The 24,261-nt window shown below is 41.8% G+C and overlaps 1 long non-coding RNA gene and 1 pseudogene across 1 annotated transcript; both read right to left on the minus strand.

Moving 5' to 3' along the window:
• Positions 1-591: 591 nt before the first annotated feature.
• On the minus strand, positions 592-18,701 carry LOC122489405. The gene is made up of 3 exons (XR_006298901.1): positions 17,871-18,701; positions 1,256-1,345; positions 592-863 (listed from the first exon to the last, which is right to left on the minus strand). It is a non-coding gene; the product is annotated as an uncharacterized LOC122489405 (long non-coding RNA).
• A 95-nt stretch (positions 18,702-18,796) lies between these two features.
• On the minus strand, positions 18,797-20,331 carry LOC122490604 (annotated as a pseudogene).
• Positions 20,332-24,261: the final 3,930 nt, after the last annotated feature.

Here is a 24,261-nt window from a genome sequence, read left to right on the forward strand (position 1 = left end):
AACAGAAGACCAATATGAAAATGGATGAAGAATTTCTACAAATCAGTTGGAAAAAGACAGAAATACACAATACAAAACTGAGCAAACAACTTGGAGGGACATTTCACGAAAGCTGATATTCAATGGCCAATAAACTTATGAAAAAGTACTCAGCTTCATTAGCTGTCAGAGAAATTCTAATTAAAACCACAACATGATGCCACGACATATCCCCAGAAGGACTCAAATGAAAAAGATTAATGACAGCAAGTGTTGGCAAGGATGTGGAGCAACTGGAACACTCACACACTATTGATGTAAATGTAAAATCGGTACAACTACTTTGGAAAATTGTCAGGCAGTATCCAAAAATACGGCCCACAAGAGTGTGTATACAATGTCTACCAAAAACATTTACTAAAATGTTCATAGTAGCACTCCTCGTAGTAGCTCCATATTCGAAGCTAGACAGATGCCCTGAACAGTAGAATGGATAAATTGTGTTACATTGTCACAAAGGGACAGGGGGGCGAACTACAGGGCCACGCAACAACGCAGATGAATCTCATTGACGTAATGTTGAATGAGAGAAATCAAACCCAAAAGGTGACATACTGTATGACTCCATTTGTATAAAATACAAAATGGTCAACATGAATCTAAATGTTAGAAATGGAAAAGGATTACCCTTGTGGGTAGCGATTGGAAGGGGGTAGATGAAGCCATCCCATGAGGGAATATTCTGGAATCTTCCATTTCTTTCTCTTGAAGGTAGTTACAAGGCTGTGTTCATTTTTGTGAAAAATATCAAGTTGTATGTTTATGATATGTACCCTTTGGGTACGCAAGTTACATGCTTCCATAAAAAGTTTTCAATGAAGACGCTGGAAAACAAAAAGTCGAATAATCTTATGAGACTTTTTACAAAAAACAGGCCACTGATCCCTGCTTTCATCTCCTTTCCTGTTTAGAGTTCCTGTCTTTATTTATGTTTATTTTGGTATTAATTTCATAATATCATTATATTTTATCAAAGTCATTCATGCACACAGTTTAAATACTTCAACAGGGCTTGTTATCGAAAACGACACCCACCCCCTACTGGGCCTTATCTGCCCATTTCTCATCCCCGGGTCAGTCCAACATAGTTCATTTTGGTTAAATGGATATTCACTGTTAACCTATTTACCACTGCACAAACATTACTTGCTGCATAACCTCTCATTTCCCCTTGACCTAATAATTGCCTTTTTGTGAATTATTTCTACCTTCTTACCATGAATTCAATATTCAAATATCCCCCAGTGCATATTTCTTCTCAATTTCTTCAAATACGTTAGTCTATCCTTCTTCTGAATGAAATTCCCTTTTTTAAAAAAATTTTAAACATTTACTTATTTATTTTTTGAGACACAGAGACAGAGCACAAGTGGGGGAGGGGCAGAGAGAGAGGGAGACAGAATCAGAAACAGGCTCCAGGCTCTGAGCTGTCAGCACAGAGCCCAACATGGGGCTCGAACTCACAAACCGTGAGATCATGACCTGAGTCGAGCCAAAGTTGGACGCTTAACCGACTGAGCCACCCAGGCACCCCAATCCTCCCATTTTAGAATGACACCCTCGCCATCTGGTGTCCTCCAGTCTAGAAACTCTTTAATTGGTACCTTCTGGGATATAAATGCTCAGACTTCTGCTAGTTTGGGAGGAGAAGTCATATACCTGCTGTCAGAGGAGGGGTATTTGGGGTTCAGCTGCTTCTTAAGTAGACTTCCAGCTAAACGTTCTGTTTTCAGCTACTCACCTCCAGAGGTGATTTGTGTCGCTAATTCCTTTTGCAGCTTCTTTGATGTAAATGTGGTTGCTGCTCGGTTTTCCCCAGCTTTCTCTAATCTACTAAATTAGTTACCATTTGCCTTGCAGCTTTCCAATTTCCAACATTTTGTTTCTACTGTCTCCTTTTCTATTCTCCTCACTGTGTGATTTCGGTCATTAAAAAGAATGCCTTACCAGAATTCCTTCTGTGTCCTTTTATAACCTGCTATTTTATCACAGACAGTGTGACATTTTACTTCTAATCAACTGGGAAAACACATTGGTAACTTCTCAGAAAGAGATTGTCACAAAGTTATTTGAGTGACAGGGCATCTTGCCTGGCTGGTGAAGACAGTCTTCCCCTTCAACTTTCTGCCTTTATTGCTCTAGAAGCTTGAGAGCATTGATTGGCTTTTTGCTTTGTATCTACGAGAAAGAGAAAAGGAGGATGTGATGTCTGCTCACCACCACCCCGGGCCCTAGTACAAGTGTGAGTGCCAGTGGTTAATAGATCCAGGCTCATCAGCAGAAGGAGCTGTTTCCTGAGCGATGTCGGGGACTCCAGACACAAGTCCTGCTGCTGTGGGGCCTATTGTCCCAGTTTGTCACACGTTAATGTGGTAATCTGAGGACTGGCTGATGGCTTCTTCTGTAGGATATCAGTTCCGGTAACAGCAAAGCTTCCTTAAGCAGCTTTGAGAACTATGAGTGTTGAATCAGAATAGGAGAGGAGGAACACGGCAGATACTTCATGGAGGCTACAGCTGATATTTACAAACACATGTAAGGCCTCTTGTGGGCTCATCCAAAAAAAAAAAAAAAAAAACCAGGGAAGAGGGGCACCTGGGTGGCTCAGTCAGTTAAGCATCTAACTCTTGGTTTTGGCTCAGGTCATGATCTCACAGTTTGTGATTTCAAGCCCCTCCTTGGGCTCCGCCCTGAGAGCTTGGAGCCTGCTTGGGATTCTCTCTCCCTCTGTCTCTGCCCCTCCTGGCTTGCACTCTCTCTCTCTTTCTCAAAAATTAATAATAAAAATAAATAAACTTAAAAAAATTAAAACAAAAAGAGGGAAGAGAACTTTCTGCAGGACTGGCTGATATAGGTTGAGACCTAGGGTGGTCTGCTGTATCGGTGACCCCTAATGGATGCCTCACAATATTCACAACCTTGTGTAGCCAATAGGCTACAGTGGATGGGACTATGAGCCAGTTCTGAGCCTAAGCCTAAAGAAACCCTGGTAGTTTTCATTTTTGCTCTCCTGGGAACTTTGAGTCTCCAGGTAAGAAGTCTGTCTACCCTGCTGGAGTGACTGTGTGGAAAGGCCACACAGAGAGGGAGGGGCCCTGAGATTTCACAACAAAGAACTGAGGAAGCCAGCAACAATGAGAACTGAGGCTTCAGATGCATGACACCAGTTGAGCAATTGCAGTCATCCCCTGGCCACTTGAGCCTTGCCAGCTGAGGCTCAAGACCTGTGAGTGAAGAAGCCCTCGAGGGCATTCCAGCGCCAGCGGGCATCACATGAATCAGAAGCCAACTACGACCTGCCAGAATTCCTGACCCGTGTGTTGTGAGAAACAGTAAAGCGGTTACTGTTTTAAGACGTCGAGTTTTGGTGCAGTTTGTTATGCGTCGATAGGTCACCAGACTGAACCAGAAGGACTTTGAGTACTTGATGTTTGAGGGACTGCCTCTATCCATCAAGATGTCATGACATGGAGACTGTGCTCAAAAAGAGCTAAAGAAAACGGCAAAAAGAGTTAAAGAAAAAGCATATACTGGTCTGGAAGAAAAATATGCATTTAGAATTTTTTTAAGTTTCTTTATTTTTAGAGTGGGGGGGAGGGAGGGAGGAGCAGAGAGAGAAGGCGAGAGAGAATCCCAAGCAGGTTCTGCACTGTCAGCACATTGCCCGATGTGAGGCTTGAGATCATGACTTGAGCCGAAATCAAGAGTCGGATGCTTAATTGACTGAGCCACCCAGGTGTCCTTGGAATTTTTATAAAATCTCTAAAAAAGATTTGAGCTTAGGCATTTTCTCCTTTACTCACTGTTGGTTTCAAAAACCTAAACTTAAAGACAAGAGTGGGAAATGCCCCCAAACACTACCTTCAGATTGGGTGGCTTTTTACGGATCCCAATACGAGCTCCCTTTAACCCATGGCAAGGGAGCTGGGGCCTCCTCCACTTGTGATATTTTTTGGCAGTGGCTTAAATCTGATGCCTGTAGTTTATTTATTTACTTACTTACTTATATTTTATTTTTTAAGTTTATTTCTTCTGAGAGAGAGAGAGAGCTTGCATATGTGATTGGGGGAAGGGCAGAGAGAGGCGGGCAGAGAGAGAATCCCAAGCAGGCTCACGGGGGTTCAGCGCAGAGCCAGATGCAGGGCTAGAACTCACAAACCATGAGATCATGACTTGAGACAAAGGCAGATGCTTAATTGACTGAGCCACCCAGGTGCCCTTATTTATTTTTATTTTAGAGAGAGAGAACTCAAGCAGGGAAGAAGGGCAGAGGAAGAGAGAGAGAATCTTAAGCAGTCTCTACATTCAGCGTGGAGCCAACTTGGGCCTCGATCCCATGACCCCAGGATCATGACCTGAGCCAAAATCAAGAGTCAGGTGCTCAACTGACTAAGCCACCCAGGCGCCCCGATCTGATGCCTTTAGTTTATTTTTTCCTTAATGTTTATTTATTTTTGAGAGAGAGAGAGAGAGAGACAGACAGACAGACAGAGCATGAGTGGGGGAGGGGCAGAGAGAGGGAGACACAGAATCCAAAGCAGTCTCCAGGCTCTGAGCTGTCAGCACAGAACCTGACTGGGGCTCGAACTCATGAGTAGTGAGACCATGACCTGAGCTGAAGTCGGACGCTCAACCAAGTGAGCCACCCAGGCACCCCTGATGCCTTTAAAGCCAGGTTGGGGTGCCTGGGTGGCTCAGTCGGTTAAGTGTCTGACTTCAGCTCAGGCCATGATCTCCCAGTTCGTGGGTTTGAGCCCCATGTTGGGTTCTGTGCTGACAACTCAGAACCTGGAGGCTGCTTAGGATTCTGTGTCTCCTTCTCTCTCTGTCCCTCGCCTGCTTGGGCTCTGTCTCAAAAATAAATAAACATCAAAAAAAATTTTTTAATAAACAAATGAAGCCAACATAAGTTTTTTGGGTTTTTTTTCCTCATTAAACTTTTGTTTTAATGGGTCTCAAAATTCTGTGACAGATTTTTGGTCAAGTTGTTTCCATTAAAAAGTACTGACTTTAAAAATGAATAACTTAAAACTGCCCCCCCCCCCCCACACACACACAAATGGTCCACAAAACCTCCTTTCCTTCTGAAGGTTTTATGATTCACTGTTATCATTAACCAGTCTTTTACTTTAAACTTAAATGGCAAATTGATACAAACAGTTCTGAGACTGTTCTACCACCATAAAGCCAGGTTACATTTTAAAAATAAACTCCTGCAAGAAAGAAAAACATTTTAAAAATAAACTCCTGCAAGAAGGAAAATACTCATCTTTACAGAATCCTCCTCATGTGGTGCTGGTACATTCTCTCAAGAAGTACCTTAATATAAGGAAAGGAGGTGAGGTTAGTAACCATAGCAGACAGGGCTTGAATCCCACCTCTTTCATGGTTTAGCTGTGGGGCTTTGGAGAAGTTATTCAACCTCTTTCTGTCTGTGCTCCCTCATCATTGAAAAGCGAGAATGTTAATACCTATCTTGAAGGATTGCCTTGAGAATAAAAGAGGTAATGTATATAAAAGTACATAACATACTGCTGGGCATATGGTTAAGGCTCAAAAATATCTTGGCTTCATTTTGCTGCATTCGTAAGTTATTGGAGCCAGAGTTATGACTCAAGGAGGTCGAAGAAAAGCGAAAGGGCTAGACAGCTCAGTGGTAGTTGGTCAGGACCATCACTGCCCTCTCTTCTCTCCATTGCCATTGACCTAGATCCTAGAGATACTAGACTTTTAAAATAGTAACCTATTGCCCTATATTTTCTGTAATCCCCATCCCTATGCTCATCACAGAAAACAAGGGTTCTGGTTTTATCTCAAGAAAGAATGATAATACAACACCGATTATAAATGAGTCAAATTTTTTCTTTGGGGCTTTAAAAGCCAACGACTCATGACATAAGAAAACCTCTTTAAAGGAATAATTGAAGACCTGATTTTTCTCAACATTGTCACGCATATGCACACATACTCACACACATGCATACACACACTGACATGTGTGCATGACCACAAAGGACTAGCCAAAAATTCCCTGGACTTCAGAGTAGGGAGCATTCTAGCTCTAGTTTTGCCATTGACTTAGATCCTTAGAAACTATTAATGTGTTTTTTCCTTTGCACTTAGCAAGGAAATGACCTCCTTCTTATTTGGTTATGGCATCAATCTGTTTGTGAGGAGATTAAGATTGTTTCAGGAGGAATACTAAGAAGAAAAGAGCTAATATGCATTATTGAAATTCAAAATAGTTTTTTTCGAGCAAAACAATAGGCTTGAAAACTGGACTCTGTGAGAGAAATAATTTTCTATATTCACTTAGCTCCCATTTAACAAGATCAAGATCCAAAACTAGATTCAAATCTCCACCAAAGTAGGGGTAATTTAGTCTATTGTCTCTGATTTCCTCATCTACTCATGACGATGATGATAACACCTATATCAAAGGATTGTTTCCAGAATGAACTGCTGTCTTCTGAAGTGGGACTTAGGAAGTGGGCCAGGAAGCCAAGGATATGATATCGAAGGAATAAAAGAGAAGCCTGCCCTTTCCTTTCTTGGACATTGAAGAAGATAGCTAGAAGGTGAGAGTGAGATAAGAATCAAAGAGGCTTAACTTGCTTTTGTGGGAATGGCTTCAGAAATATCCAGAAAGAGAAGAAATCATTGAAGTTGGCACCAACTTGTGCCCAATGTAGATAAATGGACAAATCAGGGTAAACTGTCAGAGAGATAGGGTCTAGTTTGTACTTCTAGTCCTCCAGTGATGAGTATTCAGTTGAGAGCCATGGGCATGCCATGGAGAATGGTATGGCAGGAAGATCCAAACAGGAAACAGAGGCATGTAGTTTGGGTCAGAGCCTGGATGGGGGCCATGTCAAAATTCAAGGGGTCCACTGGGCTTTGCAGAGCTATGGGGAGGTTGAAGTCAGACCTAGTCAAGAAAGACATGTGAGGGGGCACCTGGGTGGCTCAGCCCATTAAGTGTCTGACCCCTGATTTCGGCTCATGATCTGGCAGTTCATGAGTTTGGCATGATCTGGCAGTTCATGAGTTTGAGCCCCACATTGGGCTCTGTGCTGACAGCACAGAGCCTGCTTGGGATTCTCTGTCTCCTCTCTCTTTGCTCCTCCTCCACACATGCTCTCTCTCTTTCAAAAATAAATAAACTTAAAAAAAAAAAAAAAGAAAGAAAGACATGTGAGATACTGTAAGTGCTGACTTTAGCCAAAGGCCAGCAGGGGGAGAATGACCAAGTGCATATTGGCCCATAAACCAGAGGAGCCAAAGGACACATTGAGAGCACAAGGACCCCAATTCTCCTCATACACCCATTCCTGAGGAGATCACTTAAGCCTCTTCTCTCTCTCCGTGCACTCTCACAGCTACTTGGAAAAAAGCCTGGGAAGAGGCAAGACCTCTGAGAAATCTGAGACTCTGAGCATTTTTACCTAGATAGATTAAAAAATATCTGAACAGCGTGTTTATTCTGTGGTATTGCACTGAAACAACTACGGCTTTTAATGCCACCCAGTGGATGAAGTTTGTAAGAAAGACCACATTGCTTATAGATAAACTATTTCTCCTCACATTCTGAGTTGTAGTATAAGATAATTGATCCTGGGGCGCCTGGGTGGCGCAGTCGGTTAAGCGTCCGACTTCAGCCAGGTCACGATCTCGCGGTCCGGGAGTTCGAGCCCCGCGTCAGGCTCAGAGCCTGGAGCCTGTTTCCGATTCTGTGTCTCCCTCTCTCTCTGCCCCTCCCCCGTTCATGCTCTGTCTCTCTCTGTCCCAAAAATAAATAAACGTTGAAAAAAAAATTAAAAAAAAAAGATAATTGATCCTATTAAGGAGCTTAGACATTGGTGGGACCCTCAAAATGGACTGCAATAGTCAGTTTTTGTTGTGTAACAAACAACTCCAAGATCTCAATGGCTTATAACAAAACCACCTATTTCCATGCTTTTGGTGGTAGAAGTTGGCTATGGTTTGACTTATCCAAGTTGGGCTTGACAGGGAGTAGTAGGGCTTCAGACTTCTGGTTATGTTCAGTTATTTAATCTGGGACCCAAGCTGGAGGGGCAGTGCATGTCTGGAATTTGCTCTTCTCTTAACACATCACAGGAGTGTAAGAAGCAAAGTCAAATCACAAAAGCACATTTAAAGTATATGTTTGTATCATGTTCTATGGCATTCTATTGGCCCAAGGAAAGTCACATAGCAAAAGGCATGGATGTATACTTAAATAAAGGGGAGGCAGAGAATTGGGAATAACAATCGAAACTGCCAGAGGACCGCTGTTCCCTGCCCACCCCTCACTCCCAAGCAGTAATATTTCCAAAATGATGTGTGAATTCTGGGAGCAAAGTTTCCCGTGTGCAAAGAGTATCAGTGGAGAATCACAGAGGGCCCAAGGAGCCAGCATACCAAGCATGATGGAGCAGGATGAGGAAAGCCTAGGTCTTGGATGACATAGTTTAAAGTGTTTACCAGCCACCTACCTCCAGACCTTTTTGTAATATGAAATGAGTTAATATCTATACTGTTAGTTGAGTTTTCTGTCAGTTGCAGCTGAGTGTATCCTAACCAAAACTGGTTAGACTCTTATTAACTCTATTTTTCCTTGAGGCCTAGAGAAGTAAGTGCTGGAGGTTGGATTTGAACCCAAGCTTTGTCTACAGAGCACATGCTTTTACTTTACTATGATACCTTGCCCTCCAAGTCTTGTGTGAGGCTGAAGTCTCTTAGGTACATGTCAGCTGATTCAACGGGTAATGGAGTTAAATGCCTCCATGGTGAAAAAGCAGAAAGTCTGGGCATAGCAGTAAAAAATACCAACATGGCTTTGATCTGGCCCTGTAGCCATACAACTCAGAGAAGAGTCAGGGCCAGGCACCAGAGGATACTCAGATGTAGGGCTAGTCCTGAGGTTTCTCTGAGTTTTATGCAGGAAGAGATGTTAGGTGATGGTGACCTCACTCAACAATTTAATCAACCTACACACTTAAAATAAGCCCCCTCAAGCACCTGCTCCCTTCATCCCCCTCTTCTGCTTTGAAACAATGAAAAGGAAAATTGGCAAATAGCAAGTCTAAGCCATCAGTCCTCAAATCTATTCTATAGATCAAAATTTATGGGCCACATGGAAATACCTCTCTAGGTAGATACCAGGAACTGACCCAACAATTGTATCCCACACAGTAGGTGTTCATGAAGGTTTACTGAATGAATGAACAAACCACAATATAGGATCAGGGCCTGATGAACCTCCCTGCAAGCCTAAAGATCTGTTGGCCAGTGTATTTAGAGTTATTGAAGCTCAAAGGTCTACCTGATATTAGTCAAAGTCATGTGAGACAGATCAGCTAGAATACCCAGGATATCATGTCTTTCTAGTGAGTAGATTTCTCATACCTCTGTCCAAGGAACTTCTTACTACTGAGGTACAGATGCAGAATAAACATGATAGTCACTGAGTATGAGTCAGAGGGGTGAGGACATGTTAGGCAAGTTTCCCTAGGGCCCCACAGAAGCCATTGAAACATGCCTGTCTTGACAGGATTTGGTAATTCTGAAAGTATAATTTCTCAGGCCTGGATACAATTTTATCAAACAGTACAAGATAGATAGATAGATCAGTTATCAGATATATATATATATATGTATATATATATGTGAATACATATGTATATATATGTGAATACATATGTATATATATATCAGATATCTGATCTATCTATATCTATATATATCAGTTTAAATTATATATATATATCAGTTTAAATTATATATATATATATATAAATATATAATTTAAACTGATATTTTGAGGGACTCCTCCTATTAAGAGAAGTCTAGCCCTGTCCAAGCCCCAGCTTCTTGTCTGTGAGAGTACCTCCAGGGTCTTCCCCATAACCCTACATAGCACTTGGCTCTCAGGTGGCACAATGAATGCCCAGGATTCTAACAGAACTCCAGTGATGATGGGGTCCCTGGTGCTGACACATCTCTGTCCCCATCACTTTTTTTATACTGGGCTTCTGCACAGAGGGACCAGGGTGGGCCATCCACCTCCTTCCATAGGCCTCTGCTTCCATAGCTGGTGCTGTGGTCTTTCTTAGTTCTTTTACTTGTTCTGAAGCAGAAGGCCTTCGCAGGGAGCTCAAATTTGCCCATATCCAAGAATAACTTGATTCATGTCCTATTTTGAGGCTATTTCTTTTACTCATTCACTTAATCAGTCAACAAATATTGATGGTCAACTTTGTGCCATCAGCGTGTGAAGCACAGGGTCCCTGCCTTCAAGCAGCTTGTGGCCCAGCTGAAAATATTAACATTTAGTGAAACATTACAATGAAATGTGAAGTGAGTTATGATAGAACAAATAAAATGTGCTATGAGGGATATGGAACAGGGACAGCTAATCTCATGTGATGCAGTAAAGAGCTTCCTGAGGATATGAAGTTCACGGTGAGAACTGAAGGATGAATAGAAATGAGCCCAGTAAAAGAGTGAGGAGACTTAAAAATTTTTTTTAATGTTTATTTATTTTGAGAGAGAGAGTGTGTGTGTGAGAGTGGGGGAGGGGCAGAGAGAAAGACGGATTGAGAGAGAGAGAGAGAGAGAGAGAATGAATCTCAAGCAGGCTCCACACTCAGCGTGGAGCCTGACTCCGGGCTTGATCCCACGACTGTGAGCTTATGACCTGAAGTGAAATCAAGAGTCTGACATGGGGCGCCTGGGTGGCGCAGTCGGTTAAGCGTCCGACTTCAGCCAGGTCATGATCTCGCGGTCCGTGAGTTCGAGCCCCGCGTCAGGCTCTGGGCTGATGGCTCGGAGCCTGGAGCCTGTTTCCGATTCTGTGCCTCCCTCTCTCTCTGCCCCTCCCCTGTCCATGCTCTGTCTCTCTCTGTCCCAAAAATAAATAAAAAAAAAAAAAGTTGAAAAAAAGAAAAAAAAATTAAAAAAAAAAAAAAGAATCTGACAGTTAATTAACTGAGCCAGGCACCCTGGGCCTTAAAAATATTCTTTTTAAATTAGGGCGCCTAGCTAGCTCAGCGGGTAGAGCATGTGACTCTTGATCTCTGACTAACGAGTTCAAGCCCCACTTTGGGCATAGAGATTATTAAAAAAGAAAAAAAAATTAAAGAGTGTGGGGCCAAGGGGCTCACTGTTTTGTACAAATTATTTGAAGGTAGAAAAAACACTCCATGAGATTATTACTTGGATACAGAGTTATAACCGACATTAAAACAAAAACAGCATACACTTTCTCAGGGAAGAGAAAAAAGAGAGTACATTTTCAAATTATTTTATAATGCTCAATATAACTTTGTTAACATTAGACAAAGACAGTATAAGATAGGAAAACTATAGGCTAATCTCACTAACAAACATAGTTGGGAAAATCCTAAACAAGATTTTTGTAAATCTAACCCAGCTGTGTGTGTGTGCGTGCGTGTGTGTGTGTGTGTAAATCTAACCCAGCTGTGTGTGTACTGCTAACCTGACAATTAAAAAGGGGGGAAACCCCATAAATAATTATTGTATTATTTATAGGGATCTTATCGTCTACATAGAAAACCCAACACACTATTAGAATTGATAGGAAACCTTAGAAATGTTACTGGATATGAGATTAATAAGCAAAAAAAAAACTGGTTTTCTTTATACAAGTGGCAGATTAGTAAGAAAATATAATTTTATAAAAGCCCTTTACAGGGGCGCCTGGGTGGCGCAGTCGGTTAAGCATCCGACTTCAGCCAGGTCACGATCTCGAGGTCCGTGAGTTCGAGCCCCGCGTCGGGCTCTGGGCTGATGGCTCAGAGCCTGGAGCCTGTTTCCGAATCTGTGTCTCCCTCTCTCTCTGCCCCTCCCCCGTTCATGCTCTGTCTCTCTCTGTCCCAAAAATAAAAAAAAATTAAAAAAAAAAATTAAAAAAAAAAAAAGCCCTTTACAATACAATAAAGATTTGAAAGTAACTAGGGGATAAATCGAACAAAAATGTTCAAGAAATTTCTGAGAAAAATTATATCATTTTATTGAAATGTGCTAAAGCAGACCTAAATAAATGGAAAGTCATACCATGTTTTTGGATGAGAAGACTTAATATTACAATAGTGTCAACTTTCCCCAAAGTAATCTGTAAATCTAATGCAATTCTAATAAAAAATCCCTAGTGATAGTTTTTCTGGACGTCACAAGCTGATTCCAAAATTTATATGGATGAACAAAGAGCCAAGAACAACTAAGATATCATAAGATATGTGCCTTACCATATATCAAGAATTATGGCAGGGCGCCTGGGTGGCATAGTTAAGCATGGGATTCTTGATTTCAGCTCAGGTCACGATCTCTGGTTGTGAGATCAAGTCCCGCATCAGGCTCTGTGCTGATGGCACAGAGCCTGCTTGGGATTCTCTCTCTCTCTCCCTTTCTCTGTACCTCTTCAGCTCTCTCTCTCTCTCTCTCTCTCAAACTAAATAAATAAACCTTAAAAATAAATAAATAATAAATAAACACTAAAAAAGAATTATGGCAATTATTTAGTAATTAAAATAGTTGGGTACTGATACAGGGATAAACTCATAGGGCAATGGGGCAGAAAAGAAAGCTTAACAATAATTACGCATATGTATGGACATCTAATACTGACATAGGTAAGTTGTCCTTGTTCTGTGGATGGGGACTGAGTATTCGATAAAATGCACTGAGACAACTGGTTTTCCATATGAAAAAATAAAATAAAGGGGCACCTAGGTGGTTCAGTCAGTTAAGCATCTGACTTCGGCTCAGGTCATGATCTCACGGTTCATGAATTCGAGTCCCGCATCGGGTGAACATGAACCCCACTTTGAGTGAGCCCTGCTTCTCTCTCTCTCTCTCTCTCTCTCTCTCTCTCTGCCCCTCACTCACTTATGCGCTCTTTCTTTTTTTTTTTTTTTTCAACGTTTATTTATTTTTGGGACAGAAAGAGACAGAGCATGAACGGGGCAGGGGCAGAGAGAGAGGGAGGCACAGAATCGGAAACAGGCTCCAGGCTCTGAGCCATCAGCCCAGAGCCTGACGTGGGGCTCGAACTCACGAACCGCGAGATCGTGACCTGGCTGAAGTCGGACGCTTAACCGACTGCGCCACCCAGGCGCCCCCACTCTTTCTTAAAATAAAATAAAATAAAATAAAATAAAATAAAATAAAATAAAATAAAACTAGATTTCTATCTCATTTCATACAGAGAAAGGAGGCCCAACTGGATTAAAGTCTAAATGCATAAAGCAAAAATTTTAAACTTTCAGAGAAAAATGTAGGGCAGTAGAATATTGGGATAAGATAGAATTTCTGCATAAGATACTTGAAAAGCACAAGTCCAAAGGGAAAAAAATTGATAAATTTGTCTATGTTAAAATTTAAAACTTCCGGGGTGCCTGGCTGGCTCAGTTGAAAGAGCATGTGACTCCTGATCTTGGGGTTGTTAGTTCAAGCCCCACGTTGGGGGTAGAGATCACTTCAAAATAAATCTTTAAAAAAAAAAGAAATAAAAGTCATTATACGTGGAGTTTTGAAAAACAAATTAACAACAAAACATTGGTTACCTCTGAGAAGGGTTTACGGAGTAGCCAAGCAATAGGATAATGAGGGAGACTTTTTATTGGTTACTTTTTTTTTTAACGTTCATTTATTTTTGAGACAGAGAGAGACAGAGCATGAACGGGGGAGGGTCAGAGAGAGGGAGACACAGAATCTGAAACAGGCTCCAGGCTCTGAGCCGTCAGCACAGAGCCCGACGCGGGGCTCAAACCCACGGACCGCGAGATCATGACCTGAGCTGAAGTCGGCCGCTCAACCAACTGAGCCACCCAGGCGCCCCTGGTTACTTTTTTTTAAAGGGTGAAATTCAAATAGCATACAGTTAATCATTTTCACGTGTACAGTTTAGTGGTATTTAGTATATTCACAATGTTAATGTAACCCACTACCTTTCTCTAATTTCAAACATTTTTCATCACCCCATAAACACGCTTCCTGTCCATTAAGTAATCACATTCCCCTTGACTTCATCACCCTGTAACCTCTACTCTGTTTTTTGTTTTAAGTTTATTTATTTATTTTGAGAGAGAGAGAGAAAGAGAGAGAGAGCACGCACATGCACACACGAGTAAGGGAGAGGCAGAGAGAGCTGTCAGCACATAGCCCTACACAGCGCTTTTGGATCTTGCAAACCCTGAGATTGTGACCTGAGCCAAAATCAAGAGCCAGACATTCGACTGACTGAGACAGCCAGAGCCACCCCCCCCCCCCCGCCTTGTGTAAGTTTATTTTGCATTCTGTCTCTATGGATTTGCCTATATATATATATCGTATAAAAAGGAATCACACAATTTGACCTTTTGTATCTGGTTTCTTAGACTTAGCATAATTCAGCGTTCATCAAAGTAGCATGTATCTGTACTACATTCCTTTTTTATGGCTGAATACTTACTATTCCATTCTATGTATGTATCATAACTTGCTTATCCATTCATCAGTTGATGGACACTTGGGCTGTTTCCACCTTTTTGGCTATTAGAAAAATCGCTGCTATAAACATTCTTGTACAACTTTCTGTGTGTACATACGTTTTTATTTCTTGGGTAAAAGTGCTGGCTCATATCAAGAATAAACAAAGCTGGGCGCTACTTAAAGTGGGAAGGACAGATTTTAGTCAGTAAGATACTACTGCAGTGGAGAAAAGAGTCCCACATGCATGAAACTCAACTTTGATTCGTACAGAGGTAACTGGGCATTTTAAAGGGAGAATGAGGGAATAGGGAGGGGGGTGAGTGGCAACTTTGTAGAGTCAGGGAAGTGGAAAATTACAAAAAAGCAGGAAGCGGGGGAGTTGGTCCGTGTGAAATCCATTTGGGTTTATTAACTGGTGCTTATCCAGGTTAGGCTTCTACCCTCCCAAAGAGGCTGAGAGGCAGGGGTCCTACCTTCAGGCATCAGCTGGAACAAACAGTAAATTCTTCTGGCAGCCTCAAGTTTTCTCAGGCAGGTGCTTTAAGGGGGTCAAGGGTCATTGCAAGGATGTGGCCTTGAGCTGTTAGAAACGATGTTAGCATTTGTTTAAGTCTTTATAGGTCTAGATTGAAAGGGTTTAGAGACACCTGGCTAGAGTTTGGTCAAGGAGAGAATCTTTTTTAGTCATATGGTAATTCTATATTTAACTTTTTGAAGAACCCTGGTTATCTTTGTGTGCCTTTTGAAATACATGTGAATATATTGCTATTCCAAAAATTAATACTAAAAGGTGCATTAATGTAGACGTCATATATAGGCATATAACCAAGAAGAATTACTATCTAGAATTTATAGAGAGCTTCCACAAATCAATATGAAAAAGACAATAAACCCCACAGAAAAAGTGAAGACAGGACAAAAGACAATTCCTCAAAGAAGAAGAAACAAAAACTGCCGATTCAAATAACGAGATAACACTTCACATCCATCAGATTGGCAAAGATAAGTCTGGTAATATCAAATGTGAGACTATGGGGCAATAAGGACCCTCTTACACTGGGTCAGAGAGTAAACTGGAAAAACCACTGTGGAGACCATTTGGCAATCTCTAGTGGCGGTGATAACACAATTCCATTTACACACTTTAAAAAAAATGTTTATTTACTTTTGAGAGAGAGAGACAGAGCTCGAGCAGAGGAGGGGCAGAGAGAGACACAGAATCCGAAACAGGCTCCAGGCTCTGAGCCATCAGCACAGAGCTCGAACTCACAAACCATGAGATCATGAACTGAGCTGCAGTTGGACACTTAGTGGACTGGGCCATCCAGGTGCCCCTCCACTTATAGACTTATACCCAAATTCTCCCACATTTGCACAAGAAGGTATACAGAAGTATGTTTATTGCAGCATTATTTTATATAGCAATAAGGTGGAAATTATTTTTTTTAATAAATGTCTGATAGGTCTGCGTGGTTTATGCCATTTTTTTAAAGTTTATTTATTTTTGACAAAGAGAGAGAGAGACAGAGCATGAGTGGGGGAGGGGCAGAGAGAGGGAGACACAGAATCCGGAGCAGGCTCCAGGCTCTGAGCTGTCAACACATAGCCCAATGCAGGGCTCGAACTCACGGATCGTGAGATCCTGACCTGAGCCAAAGTCGGACGCTCAACTGAATGAGCCACTCAGGCGCCCGAATAAGGTGGAAATAACTTTAATATCCATAAGCGAAACAATGATACATGATCTGTGATATATTTATCAAATTGAATATTATACTGCTGTGCTGTTCAATATGGTAGCCACAAGCCACACGGGACTCTTTACATTTAAATTTAAAAATTATAAATTTAAATTGATTCAAATGAATTCTATGTTTTAAATTTCAAAGTTTGAATTCAGTTCCTCAATCACATTAGCTGCATTCAGATGCTTCAAGTGCTCAGTAGTGGTACCATATTGGACAGTGCAGATATAGAACATTTCCGGAAAGTTCTACTGGACAGCACTGTTATGGAACAGATAAAATGAGTCACCTGGGTCGACATGTTTCAAAATATATAAATCTCAAAAATATAAGGTTGATAGGAAAAAGCAGGCAAGCTGCACAGGGACACCTAGAGTGTCCCATTTAAATGGCCTCCCATTTAATACACACTCCCACTTAAATAGTTTGGAAATTAAAAACATTCATTGCCTTCAGAGATGGGAAGTGTGTGGTGAGGGATGAAGTGGTTGGTATTTTTAACATACATCCTTTGCCTCTCTTAAATTTTGAATCATGCAATTATATCATCTATTCAAATATAGCAAAATAAATTCTGGCCCCAACCAGTTCAAGAAAAATGCTCAAGGCACGTACAGCCTGTTTGAACTTTGGCAAAACCATATTTATGGGTTACTTGTTGAAACCCATCCACCAGATTATCTTAAAAAAGAAACTCGTGTTTCCTTTCTGTGATATTTTACAATTGCCACAGAATGCAAAAAAAAATATTTGCACTGAAATGTCTCCAGCAAGACCTTGCTCAATCCTCTGTTGTGTTTCACGTGAAAATGAAAACCTGTGATCAAAAAAGTTTTGAAATCACTTGTAAAGAAAATGTGATGTGAAGATGAAACTAAACTGTAATGTGTTAACAAGTAAGTAAATCCAGTTTGAACACGTTAAAATGCTGTATGTCCTCACAGACCCATAAAAATACAGTAATGGTACAAAATAATTTGCGGGCCTGGCAATCATCACATTCAGGCTAGAGGTTACCTCTGAGGAGAGAGGAGGGCTATCTGAAAGGAGTACACAGGGGCATCAACTGAGTCTGTAGTATTTTACTTATTAAAAAAAAAAAAAAAAAAAAAAACACAGGACAAATTGTTAGTGTTGAATAAGGGGGTGGTGATCCCGTGAGGCTCACTATGGCTGTGCTATGTGGTTTTCTACTTACTTCTTGTTTTTTTTTTAAATTTTTTCAATGTTCATTTATTTTTTGAGAGAGAGACAGAGAGACAGAGTGTGAGCAGGGGAGGGGCAGAGAGAGAGGGAGACACGGAATCCAAAGCAGGTTCCAGGTTCTGAGCTGTCAGCACAAAGCCTGACGCAGGGCTCGAACTCACAAACTGTGAGATCATGACCTGAGCTAAAGTCAGACGCTCAACCGACTAAGCCACCCAGGCGTCCCCTCCCCCCCGCCTTTTTAAACACTATAAACGCTTTATTAATCGCAAACCACCCCTGTGGGCCAAGTGGTCCTCCCAGACATCCAGGACCCAGCCACAAGTTCAGCGCAGCCTCTCGCTCTGACAGGGTGAGCACTTGGCCCTCGCGCCCAAGGCCTCTCACCTTGTGGAGGGTGGAACTGCTCCTGCGATCCGTGACCTCCACGCGCACCTGCGTGCACTGTCCCCGCGAGCCGGTCCCACCCAGCACGTTGCCGAGCCTGGCCAGCTCTATAGGCTGAGTGGGGCTGGCCTCTGGGGTGGCGGCGCGGAGGCGGTCTGACGGAGAGCTCCTCATTTTGAAAGAGAAAGGAAGAGAAGGGAGAACAATCATTTTAAGTTTTAAATGGGAAGGCCTGGATGTGAGGGAGCACATTGCACTTCTGAGAAATTAAAAAACGCTTTGTAGCCGGATTTGCCCTGGAGAAGTCTGGCCACGCGGGCATGGGCAGCACACTGGACCATTTAAGCCGTGGTGGCAGAAAAACATAGGGAAGGCCTTCTTCATAAAGCAAATATAAGATCAGATATGAATTTTTCTTTGCAGAAGGGAAGCCTCTTTTTAATTAGCGAAGGGCTCACTAGATTTGGAAAACATCAAAAAGCTAAATACAATTCTCAAGGTGAATGCATTTTACATTGCACTTACTCCTCTCAAGATTCCGGCATCCAAAGGGAAGAAAATGCGTACCATTGTACATGCTGTGCTGAGTATACCACATCTGTGATCTCTTAATTTTTGTCATTGCCTCTCTATCTGCTCGTCTATCTGCACTCCTCACTGGGGTGAGTACTTCAAAAAGGGCAGGGACCATGTCTGTCCTGTTCACTGCTGTGTGCCCAGCGTCCCACACAGGGCCCCTGGCTCCATGCTGTAAAAAAGTATTCTCTTGGGGCGCCTGGGTGGCTCAGTCGGTTAAGCGGCTGACTTCGGCTCAGGTCATGATCTCACAGTCCGTGAATTCGAGCCCGGCATCGGGCTCTGTGCTGACAGCTCAGAGCCTGGACCCTGTTTCAGATTCTGTGTCTCCCTCTCTGACCCTCCCCCGTTCATGCTCTGTCTCTCTGTCTCAAAAAAATAAATAAACGTTAAAAAAATTTTTTTTAAAGTATTCTTTTTGTTTTGTTTTGTTTTAATTGTTGAGTCAACATCTTTCTTCTTGGTCATTTGTTTTAAACTTATTAAATAAACCAAAAGAACTGTTCAGTGTGTTATACAAACATGTGTACAGGCATGTATGACTGAAATCAACCATCTAACAATAGAAAATGTCAATGTTCAGAGCCCATCAATGCTTGGGGATTCTGGGCCGTTTTCCCGTATGGAAAACAGGCTTAGCATCTCCATCTCCAACAGACGCATGTTGTCTCCTGTGATAATTAAGGAGTGAAATGGTCCTTCCAAGTTCATGGTGCATGTTTGCTGCAAGGGCTGGCTGCAATTTTCTGGTCCTTAGCTCCAACCCTGGCTAAGCTAACACAGTGTCTCCTTGGTGGCTGCTGATTCTTCTCATATTCTTTGATTCTGAACAATCTCCAGAAGTTGCTGGGCTGCTTGATTTTCATTCATACACCAAGGAGGTTTGTAAGTCTTCCTTCGATTAGATGTTCCAAAGACTACTCCTTTATTTCAATATCTAGTAAGCACGACGCATGTGTGCCATTTTGTCTGTTCTTCACTTTGTCAAAAAAGCTTTCCAGTGTCCAAGTGCCTGTCCGGGAAACGATAGAACCTGGCTCTCCCAATTTATACAACTGTAAACCTAACTACAAAACAGCAGCCTAAGCATCTATTATGAGAGCATTTTGAATAACTCGATGAGAGATTCCCAGTTTTGTTGCTCTCAGAATGAGATCACTGTGTGTTGTAGCCCCAAATGGATCATCAACCACAGGGAATCGCTGATATCAGCATCCTTCAAAATATTATCTGCTTCTTGTTCCACTTCTTCTCTATAAGCAAGAATCAATTTTCTTCCATAAAACTCTTCCAGGGCCTTTCTTCCCTACTGTCAGGACTCAGGCATAGGCTTCCAGATACACTCAGCTGCAGCGTCTTACAACTTCCAGGCCCTTGGGTGTTGATGATTCTTGGCATCTCCCAGGCCCAAGCAAATCAGGTAACACATTTCAAAATCCAGGGGGAGGGAGACCACTAACTGTTGCCTTTCCAAAGAAGCAGTTACTGATGGGAGCGCTTCTTATACTGAATTTGTATTCTGGATAAAAAATGAAGCAAAATGTTATTAAGGGTCGTAGCACCTTTTTTTTTTCTTTTATGACTAATTTTTTCTGAGGAGCACTGACCAAAGAAAGGAAGATGATTCCTTAGATCTAAAGGGTGTATCTTCCCTGGATCTTTGACATTGCTTTTCAGTGTGATAATGGACCTTACTCGGGGAGTGGCTGTCTCTTGGGAGGCTTACCCCTGCAGATGGAGGGTGTGGTGGTGGTGAGTGATGCCTCCTTGGCAATGGGGACTGGAGACTGGAGACGGAGGTCTTCGTATCTCCAGGGAGGGATCGTATGCATTCACTCCCTTTTTATTGACCAACTTGCATTTTCCATCAAAGAAATGACAGTAAAATATAGAAAGCCACATTTCTTTCATCTAACCCAACCTCTGGCCTACTTAAGTGACCAGTTATTTCCCAGTCTGGATATGAAAATTTCCTTTATGAGAAACTCTCTAGGACGTTCATTGAATATGGTTAGTAGTAGTGGAATTCTGTGATCCGGACACATGGTTAAAAAGAACATTCCCGGGGCGCCTGGGTGGCGCAGTCGGTTGAGTGTCCGACTTCAGCCAGGTCACGATCTCGCGGTCCGGGAGTTTGAGCCCCGCGTCAGGCTCTGGGCTGATGGCTCAGAGCCTGGAGCCTGTTTCTGCTTCTGTGTCTCCCTCTCTCTCTGCCCCTCCCCCGTTCATGCTCTGTCTCTCTCTGTCCCAAAAATAAATAAACGTTGGAAAAAAAGATTAAAAAAAAAAAAAAAGAACATTCCCGTAGCAGCGTGAGGTGAAACTTGGATGATGCCTGGCCTCTGAAGATTCCCTCATGCCCAATGTCCCGTGGGCATTCTCATCCCCAATCTCATTTCCCCTCCTCTTCCAGATCTGTGCTGTTAGCTATGTTTGGATAGTCTGGGAGAGTAGGGAGAAAGATGAGATGGCCAGAGAGAATCCAGCCATCTGTTTGTAGTTAATGTCAGGAGCTCTCTTATCTTTTTGAGAACTGGAAAGTCACTGGAGAAATAATTACCACGTGGACTAAAAATATTAGTTTTTGGGTAGAAAAATGCAAACAGGAATTTTCCAATGTTCCTCATCCAATCTTTGTGTCCACAGAAACATCTCAACATTTCAGTGGATCCTTGGGGGGCCTGGAGGGCAGATTTAACTCTCAGTCTCAGGGAAATCTTTTTAAAAGAATTTTTCATACCTAGGTATTATAGCCATGTTACATGACATTTGAAAATGTAGTGAAAAGTTTTGCATTTTGATTATTTTTCCCCACTCTTTTTCTTATGCATCCTCTTTTTTCCCAAATGCAATTTTGAATGTAGTGTATATACAAGTCCCCCCAGGGGGGCAGACTTCTTCACTCACCTTAAATCATAAATGCTCTCCTTTGTGGAGGATCCAGATGCAGTGATGTGTTTCTGAAAGCAAATGTGCTATAATACCTTTTTTTTTTTTTACTTGAATAACTAACAAGGAGGGATATTCTAGATTTGGAATCTAACTTGGCAAGATAATATGCAGATTTGATTAATTGTAACAAAATCAGCAAGGTCTCAAACAGGAGGCTATCAATATAAGGTGAATGTACAAATGTAATTTCACATAACAAATATAGTTTCAACATGAAGTAAACAAACACAATTTGCTATAACAAATAGTCTCGACAAATGCAATTTCCTTTCATAAAAAGCCTATCATCAAAGCCTTCAATTGTAGGTTATAATTTCTGGAGTTAGAAATAGCCTATCCCAGAGGCTGCCTGATTTTATCCCACTTTTTAAAATGAAACGGAAAAGTAAATAAATAAATAATAAAATGAGGGGTGCTGGGTGGCTTAGTTGGTTGAGTGTCAGACTCTTGATTTCGGCTCAGGTCATGATCTCACGGTTCGTGAATCAAGCCCCACATCGGGCTCTGGCTGACAGTGCAGAGCCTGCTTGGGATTCTCTCTCTCTCTCTCTCTCTCTCTCTCTCTGCCCCTCCCCTCTCTCAAAAATACATAAACTTTAGAAAATAAATTAAAAACATAAAATAAAATGGTAGTTACGCTTTAACTAGAAACAGAGCATGCCAAAAATAATTTTGGAAAAGCTTCTTCCCCTTGGCCAAATGTTGGCCCATTGTACTTGATACATACTGTCTGTACCTATATCTGTACCTGTACCCATAGTTGTACCTGTACCTGTACCTATAACCTGTACCTAAGCTGCACTGAAAGACTTCATGTCAATGAAATTCTTTTCTTGCAACACTTCCCGTAAGATATCACTGTCACTTGTAACAGTGACAAGTGATTTGAACCAAGGTTGAATTATGGTCTTTTAAAATGTATCATTTATTTTTTTATTTTTATTTTTTTAATTTTATTTTTTATTTTTTAAAATTTACGTCCAAATTAGTTAGCATATAGTGCAACAATGATTTCAGGAGTAGATTCTTTAGTGCCCCCGACCCATTTAGCCCATCCCCCCTCCCACAACCCCTCCCGTAACCCTCAGTTTGTTCTCCATATTTATGAGTCTCTTCTGTTTTGTCCCCCTCCCTGTTTTTATATGATTTTGTTTCCCTTCCCTTATGTTCATCTGTTTTGTCTCTTAAAGTCCTCATATGAGTGAAGTCATATGATTTTTGTCTTTCTCTGACTAATTTCACTTAGCATAATACCCTCCAGTTCCATCCACGCAGTTGCAAATGGCAAGATTTCATTCTTTTTGATTGCTGAGTCATACTCCAGTGTGTGTGTGTGTGTGTGTGTGTGTGTGTGTGTGTGTGTGTGTATACCACATTTTATTTATCCATTCATCCATCAATGGATATTTGGGCTCTTTCCATACTTTGCCTATTGTTGAAAGCGCTGCTATAAACATGGGGGTGCATGTGTCCCTTCAAAACAGCCCACCTGTATCCTGTGGATAAATGCCTAATAGTAAAATTGCAGGGTCGTAGGGTAGTTCTATTTTTAGTTTTTTTGAGGAACCTCCATACTGTTTTCCGGAGCGGCTGCACCAGCTTGCATTCCCACAAATGTATCATTATGGCACACTTGTTACTGTAGAGTCTCCAGAATCACTACTCGCAGTGGCTGCATGATGTTCCACATGTTCTCAAATGCTTTTCTTCCTTAGAGTTCATCTCATTTTACAGTTGTACACTGAATGGTATGGCTGTGTTTAAGGTGAGTCTCTTCAATTGACTCTAAGTTCCCTGAGGGCAGGGCTAGGTGAGTTAGGGCTCAGGATTGAATCACCAGCAGCAGCACACATAGAAGGCACACTGTCCCTGATAAGTATACTATATGTATGTGTGTGTGTGTGTGTGTATACATACATACACACATATATATGTATATATGTGTTATTATCAATACTTGTAAATTAAATTTGCATCATAATTTTGTCATCTTCTGTTTAATAATTATCCACTAGTGGAAACTTTGGTTGTTTACAACACTTTACTTTTGTAAATTTTTGTGCGCATTTTTTATTATTTCCTTAAACCAAATTCTTAAATTGGAATATTACTTTAAGAGGTGTCAGTACTGGGGCACCTGGTGGCTCGGTCGGTTAAGCGTCCAACTTCGGCTCAGGTCATGATCTCACGGTTTGTGGGTTCGAGCCCCGCGTCAGACTCTGTGCTTACAGCTCGGAGCCTGGAGCCTGCTTCAGATTCTGTGTCTCCCCACCCCTCAAAAATAAATAAACATTAAGAAAAACAAAAAGAGGTGTTGGCACTTTCAAGTTTCCTAAACTTCTAGAAAAGAAGTACCAATAATGTATGGGAGTACCAATCTGACAGGGAGGCATATTTCGTTTTTCTCATTTTCTTTTCATCTTATTGTGTAATGCATTCGTGCGGTACAAAATGTGAAAGTACTCCCCGTGCCCTGGCACACTTTGAATTGCCCGGTCTTCATGCCATCTTGGGCTTCACTTCCTACACAGCCTCGACAATATTAGTGATTTTTCTCCCAATTCAAATACTTCTTTCCCTGGGGGACAAAAGGCTGATAGTGCACCTCAGACCTAATGGTAGTTATGTTCTTCTCCCGTGGGCTACTCAAATCTTGGTGCCTGAAGAAACACCCATGATTGTCACTTGTGGATTTGGGGCAAGTGGCCTGGAATAGGGCTCCTCTTCTGCTGTGTTCCCAGAAGGTGAGCTTGTGGGGGCCCCTGGAGAGCTTCTCTGCACCCTTTCCCCTAGAGACTGTAGACAAGGATCTGGGAGGCACCGCAGTGGCGGGACACTCGGGGAAAAACTGGAGGCCTCCTTC

Source organism: Prionailurus bengalensis, chromosome B2 (assembly GCF_016509475.1).
Source record: "Prionailurus bengalensis isolate Pbe53 chromosome B2, Fcat_Pben_1.1_paternal_pri, whole genome shotgun sequence".
NCBI classification, from domain to species: domain Eukaryota; kingdom Metazoa; phylum Chordata; class Mammalia; order Carnivora; family Felidae; genus Prionailurus; species Prionailurus bengalensis.